We start from the raw sequence: 8204 nt of genomic DNA on the forward strand, positions 1-8204 counted from the left end.
TTCAAAAATAACAATAGGTTTATCAATACATATATGCATACTAACAGCCAATGACTTTAACCATAATGCCTCTCTTACAGCTTCATACAGTGCCATATACTCAGCCTCTGTAGAGGAAGCTGCCACTGACATTTGCTTCCTAGTACTCCAGGTTATGGTACAAATGTCAAATGCTTTAAATAAATAGCCGGTTGTACTTTTTCTATCCCTAGTATCCTGACCACCCCAATCGGAATCTACGTAACCACTGAGGATATGATTGTACTCACTCCTTTTGTAACACAATTTTAAATTAATTGTGCCTTTTAAATACCTAAGTACTCGTTTGAGACACTGCCAGAGCTCTTTGTTATTAAACTTAGTATACCTACTCAGTATATTTACACATGTACTTAGATCAGGCCGAGTACATATCATTATGTACATCAAACATCCTATGACATTTCGGCATGGAGCGTTATATGTCACATCTGAATTTAATGCCTCATAATTCAGTTTACTTTCCAGGGGAGTATTTACAGGTTTGCAATCCTGCATATTAAACTTATCTAATACTCTATTTATATAAGCACTTTGATCAAATGATATTTCATCCTCAGATCTAGTGATTTTTATTCCCAAAAATAATTTTATATCATTTAAGTCAGTCATTTTAAATTTACTCATTAAATATCTTTTAAAATTTTGCATTCTTTCATTTTCCGAACACGATATCACCAAATCATCTACATAAAGAACAACATAAATATTTTTATTTACGTCGCCATTATTTAGTACATAAAGACACCTGTCGACCGATGAGTTTTGAAATCCCTCCCGTTTTAATGATTGTTCGAACGTCTCGAACCAACACCTGGCCGCCTGTTTAAGACCGTATAAAGCTTTATTTAATTTACACACAAAATTACTATTATTGCATGGCACACCTTCAGGAATTTTCATATATATTTCCTCTTGTAACTGGCCATTTAAAAATGCAGTTTTAACATCCATATGATGTACTAATAAATTATGTTGAATGGCAAAACTCATTAAAAATCTAAAAGTAGCAATTCTGGCCACAGGTGCAAATGTTTCGTCATAATCAGTTAGGTATTGTTGACTAAAACCTCTAGCTACTAATCGCGCCTTATAACGAGATGGCTTTCCAAACTCATCGTTTTTGACAGTAAAAATCCATTTACAGTCTACAATGTTTTTACCTTGCGGGCGTGGTACAAGAGTCCACGTCTTGTTTATGGCATGAGACTTTAACTCATCATTAATCGCACCTTCCCATTGAGATCGATCATTACGTGTTCTGATCTCTACAAATGAACTAGGTACTTGACACACAACAGATTGTGCACACATTAAATAATCATCATCATCATGCCGATAAGAAATAGGGGGACGATCTTTGAGCCTATCACTCCTCCTCAACTCACTGTTTACTGTGTTTTGATTCGGATCACTAACAGAGACACTATCAGACTTATCCTTAATTGATATTGTATCATGGTTCGTTTTTCTAATTTTACTAGGACAAATATGGTCATCAGATTTCAATACATCCGATTTAGACCCATCAGAGTTTCGAGACTTATTTGACACTGATTTTGAAAAAGTAACATCAGTTTTGTCATGAGAATTTTCAACATTCTCTTCAGGCTTCCAAAGAGGCCTGGATATCAAAAAATTTGTCTCGTCCACAACAACATCTCTGACTACAACACACTTGTTACTAGCCGGGTCCCAAACTTTATACCCATTTGGTTCATACCCTAACATAATGCCCTTCCATGATTTTTCTTCAAATTTAGACTTGCACGTTTTATTGTGTACATAAACTGTAGAGCCAAATACCTTCAAATATTTAATCTGTGGTTTTTTATTATGCCACAACTCATATGGTGTTTGGGGAGACTTTAAACTTTTAGTTGGCGTTAGATTTATCAAATATACAGCTGTCAGCACAGCATAACCCCAAAATACTTTATCTAACTGAGCACCATTTATTAAAGAACGGGCTTTTTCAGTGATGGTCCTAACCATTCGCTCAGAAACTCCGTTTTGTTGAGGAGTTCTAGGAACTGTTAAATCGGTTACTCTTCTCCCAATCGCTGCTTCGTATTATCGGGTTGTCGTCGATCGCTTTTATTACCTCCAGCTCAGATAATAAAGCTCGAATTCTGAACTTCCACACGCTGTATTTCTCGCCGTTGAAAGGTTTAATATTCCGTTTTGATTTTAAATTATCCATTTTTCGAAAATTGTAACCGTCAACTGCTAATGCTCAAAACAGACTGAGGTGAGAACACTCCACTGAAAAAGGAATGTTTCCAAAACCCCCACTACCATCTATCGATCCACCCCCTACAAGTGATGGCAGTTTTTGTGATAAAACACTAGGTGGCGTCGTTTTTATAAATGGTTATCGTTTATGTCCTCGCTATTTCCGATATATATATTTCGATGAAATTAACGTAAACTGGGCCCATAACCTATAGGAAGTTATGGTAAAAAGTAAAAACAACGGTTAAGGATTTAAATAAAATTATATATAATATCCTTTTTATAATAAACACTATGGAGGTATATGTCCGATCCCTAGCACTGCTCAGAGCAAAGTCAGAAGTGAGAATGATCAAAATTTCAGGGGGTCGGGCGTTTTTACCCTAGACCATAAACAATCTTTTATCATAAACAATAGAACAGTCATAGATTAATTTTTGTATAGATTGTAAATTTAAATAATTCCAACAGTTTTACAAAGATAAATGAGGCCACAGATTAGTTTAGCTTATATCTCATTAATCCATATTAAAACGCAGGCTCATGACATAGTTTCGCTTGAGTGCTTTGAGCCAAATTGAAATTTACGCTTGACACAGAATATAAACCATGTAACCCGACCCTTATTGAGCCAGATATCATTGATACTGACATATTTAGATGCTTCAAAATCAAATTATATAGCATTGTCTGGATTAATTACTGTTTAATTTAGAAAGCCTTGGAATTGAAGGGGTTTAGGAGAAAGTTATTTGGGTTCGGGAATTTTTAAATGGGAAATAATACGTTGATAAAGGAATTGATTTATAACATACAAGTTCTTGTAATTTCAATTGACCGTTTTGGATTTTAATTAAGAAAGTGTTAGGATTATTGGAACTTCTGTGACAAAATACTATAAACTAAAAAGAAACGGTTAACGCTCACATTTTATCTGGTGTCGGCTACTTTTTTTTAGGTTGAGTGTGACTGGTTACTCCACTCCATATGGAAATAATACCACTCCCACTCCCACTGAAAAAGAGCTCGATGGACTCGAAACTAATCGGTTCCGACACCTTATAAGTTTCGTGAGTGTTAACCGTTTCTTTTTAGCATTTTAGATATTTTTTTGAATTGAAATATTAATGTAAAATAATTCTGTTTATATTAAAAATCATACAACAACGTATACAGTTTTGGTTAATATTTTCAAAGCCATGTAATAAAATGCTGAGAGAGACGCCAGGTAATTTCGGTTGGGGAATTTACATGCTAATACGTCGGACCATATTCTGTCACACGAATGCATATTTATGAGTTAGGTCGTCTATAATGTTTCTGAAACAAATTTGTTTGTTTCCTAATAGAATTTTGATATAAGTTGACGTATGATGTATGAACAATATTTCGTGGTTTAATTTAATAATATCTCTATATCTAGTTTTTTTAATCATAAGCTGAAATTTTTATCTTTAAAGAAAAAGATTAAAATTGATTGAGTTTTGCTTCCATAACGAAATCGGAAAATATACATACAAAATGCTAACGAAAATATTCAATATCTAAAAAAATAGAAATCAAATAAACTTAAATTTCAGGAATCTTAACTATATCTCACTATTTTATAATACAGAATACAAAACTACAACGTCATATGAATGAAATAGGCTTAGTGTCTTCGTATGCTGAACAGTTTATGTCCCATAAAATCACCTGATCCGACACACAGATGACCAATACGTTTATAAAATCTAAATTTACAGCGAACTAACTTTGTAGCTCAGAATCTAGGCGTATGCCGCATTTTTTAAATTCTAACATCCCTTGGTTTAATTTTTAAATTAACTAAGCTTTCATGGGTTAGTTCATTTTTTATTTTGATTTTAGATTTTATTTTTCATAAAGTATTTATGCACATGTCAATATGTATATATATACGAGTATGTTTGTTTACATTTTAAAGCACCAATGGTTACTGGTAGGAAGTAACGGTAGTGTGTTTCGCCATTCGACCATTGTTTTGAACAAACTTAATCTTTTAAACAATGCTTGGATTTCGCCTTTTCAAAACTTTCGGAATATTTAAGTAAATTATTTTGAAACGCTTATTTATAAGGTACCTATAGCTTTGCTTTCTATAAAGTGCCTTTGTTCAACTTACTCAATGTTTGTTACGAAGTATCTCGAGATAAAATGCATGGATTTTCCTGAAATCTAGCATAGATGTAGAACATAGTCTGGAAGAACACATAGGTTACTTAATAAGTATTCTTTTAATTGTCGGGCGACAGCTAGTTTATGAGAAAAACCAAAAAAATGGTTGTATGTATTAAACAAAATTCGAATACAGATTTAGAAACCACATGTCAGAACGTCGTATAACAGACCCTTCGGAGACGTGCAAACGTACTGGGATTTTATGTTCACTTTTTGCAAGGATAGGACGCCGTAGTACTTTCACTGCTTTTCTCTATTGCTGGCAAGCGTGGTAAGAATTTTAAATAGTAACACAGATGCGCTTTATCTTTTAAATAATGTTAAGAAAAAGGTAAATGAATATACTAACTTCGACGAGGTAAAAGATAAATTATAACTTTTACAATTCTACTTTTTCTATGATGATAAAAGTAGATCAAAAGATAAAAAGGTTTCTTTATTTATTTAACATTTAATAACCTTAAATAATAAATCGATATTTTAACTTCTACTAATTTATATTAACTAGCGGTCGCACGCGACTTCGTCGGATTTTAGAAAAGTATAATGTAAAAGTATATAATTTATAATATTGCTGCTTGCGTCCGCTACGTTCCCGTCAAAGTGCCGTCAAAATCAGTACAGCTATTCGGGAAATTACCCCGGAACGAACGCGAACTAACGGACCGACAGGAAAATAAATATAAAAATTGCGTAATCACCAATTTTATTTATTGTATCGATAATCTTTCATTATTTTAAGTTACTACCTCACTAATGTCTATCGATAACAATCTGTTCATTCATAATCATCATCATCATTTGCTCAATATACGCCCCCACCGAGGGAATCCTACACTACATTAGGGGTGACTAAGTCATTCTGTTCATTGATATTAATCAAATTAGATTGATTGGAAAGATCATTTAGTATCAGACTGTTTCAATACATTTAATAGATGAGATTGTAATACGTTTGTTTGTTTTCTTATGTTTTACTACTTCAGCAGAGAATACAATTTTACTTTCTTTATATGCAACGCAAATTCATCATGTTCGCAAGGTATATATTTTCTTGGAATCACGCACAGACACACCGAATTATAACACAGTTGTATAGATAGATTCAAAATTACTAGAGGACATGATCAATTTACTTGAAAAAGTTGATGAGAAATTGAAATAGAAATTCTCACCCAGGTATAAATATATTTTTAAAATATGCAAAATAATTACCCACCTGCTCCACAAACAGATGGGTAATACCGGAGGTAAACTTAGCCGTGCTTAGTACCGTCAATTTCTAAATGAGCTAATGTTTGTATTAATTAAAGAATTTGTCAAATTGTAAAACAATGACTAGATAAGTTGCACAATGTCCGCAATAGCTAAGCGACATCGACATGTCCAGTCTAATCAGACCCCACAGCATGTAACTGAAGTCGTTGTCTCTTACAAGTTGATACAATGTTTTCATCATGCGTCGCTCCAATGTATCTGAAAGTTTAAAATCTGTAATTGAAGTTTTGTTTACTATTATATGTATTTGATTAGCTGTTGACCCACGTCTTCGTCTGCATGAAATTAGGACAATGAGTATTTTTTCTTCCATGAGTTATTATAAAATATGACACACACCCCAAGTTAACCGTGTTTTCGTGTAGTGAAAGTCAGGCCTTACCTTCTTCCTTTCTAAGTATCGCATCATTTAATATCCTTCGTATATATGCATCTTGTTCAGCGGTTGAAATCTTCTGAAGAACTATGCAGCAATTCATAAGCCATATGCATATTTTTTTACATCTAGGTTTGTCATCTCAGCTACGAGTATATTCTCAATTTTGTTTCCTCGGTGTACAATTCTTCTTTGGTGTTCTTTTATACCGAATTTTTTTGCGACATGATGTTTAAGTATTCGAAAACGTAAGAATACATTGTATAATAAAGTACAGAAAAACAGCATTTCATATTTGTGGATCAAAATTCCTAGATATATTACATTTGTTGAATAATAGGAATCAATACTTGTGTTTTTAAGATTCATAAAAATGTTTTATTATAGTTTATTTTGTTATAGTAACAAATATAGCTATTATCCATACTAATATTGTTATTGATCGAGGAATATAATTTCATTTTTTAGGTTCAATTTAATGTCGAATTCTTTCAATTTATTTATAAAATTCTTCAAATAATTCCTTCTAAAATAAGAACCGTTGATACATAGAATAAAAAGTTGAACAAATAATGTATTTTTTGAAACGAAATATGTTACGTGAGATACGTTGATGAACGTAATTTGATAAATCATAATTACTCAAATAACCGGCGTGGAAAACTGAGTCAGCCAGAATTTAGTTTTACTACAATCGAGTAAATAAATTCTATTTAGACCAAGAAACATTTCTATATTGATCAAATATTTTAAACGATCGACAAAGTTAAATTTATTTGTAAAGTTTATTTGATTAGGAAATACTTTGTACGGTGAACTCTCATTGTTTTTATGTCTACGTTGTTATACACTACTAAACAATTACGTCCCTGGTTAAGTAATGGTAAAATATTACCACGAGAATTGAATTACTGATAATCAAATTATATAAGTTCATTCGTAATTCAATTTGTCGTATTTTTACTAAAACCAAATATCCTTTCATATTTGGATATCCTGTCACCTCAAGATAAAATAATTTATCTAATTACTAGAGCAATATATATATATTTTAATATTAAAATGATTACTTAATAGATTATTTTGAAAATAACGTATGTTTTTTGTAACCATTCCAACTAAGCTCTGAACTTGTCATATGTTCGTTTGGTTCCCGTTGGGCCTAACTGCTTACTGACCAATCGGACCAATGAGATTTATTTCCCATTGGGCCGATGGAATCCATAGTACCAATCGGACCAATGATATTTTTTTATTCTATGTACTCAGTCAGCCCAACGGGAAACACGCATAAGGTCCAAGACAATCGGAATATCGAGATTCGAACTTCGGATGTCCGTTCCCTTAACTTTAAGTTATATGAGCTTTGCAACTCACACTAATATAAAAATGTCTACCTGCTAATATAAAAATGTTTCATATTAAGTGAAAGAAAAATGTGAAACAAAGAAAACGTTTTCATAGATAAAACGGGAACGTACAAAGGGGTTTTAAAAAAGGCGGCTTAATATGATTTAATGCTTTAATCTTGAAGTAAATATAACTGAGCACCATAAGAACAATTTATAGCCCACCGCTTACTTGCCATTAAAATTACTTCACATAAAAGATACTTTCTGGTATTATAATATTATGTTTTAATACCTATATATAACTGTTTCCTAATTTATAACACTTTATCACATAAATTTCATCATCGAATAATAATAACATTATGAGAATTTATAAATTTTCTTATATAAATAAGGGTGGGAAGGAAGTCAATGTCTAGCAGTGAAGGATTAAAGGCTAATGTGATGATTTTAATCCCTTTGTGAGATTGTTTTCTGTTTTTATTTTACTGACAAGACTTAAGGCAAATTGTAACTAAAAAATCAATTACTTATCTTATTTTATTTTATTTATGTATACAATTTTTTTCGAGACTATTTAGTTTTCAAAATAATGTATACCTAAATATTAAATTCTTTGCCATCGTGTACATAACTGTTTAAATTCTAACGCATAAATGTACGCAGTGTGGGAATATTGCACATTAGAGTAACATTTTGTTTTCGCGGAACACTTTCATTTTAGA

The sequence above is a fragment of the Papilio machaon genome, chromosome 9, assembly GCF_912999745.1.
Source record: "Papilio machaon chromosome 9, ilPapMach1.1, whole genome shotgun sequence".
NCBI classification, from domain to species: Eukaryota; Metazoa; Arthropoda; class Insecta; order Lepidoptera; family Papilionidae; genus Papilio; species Papilio machaon.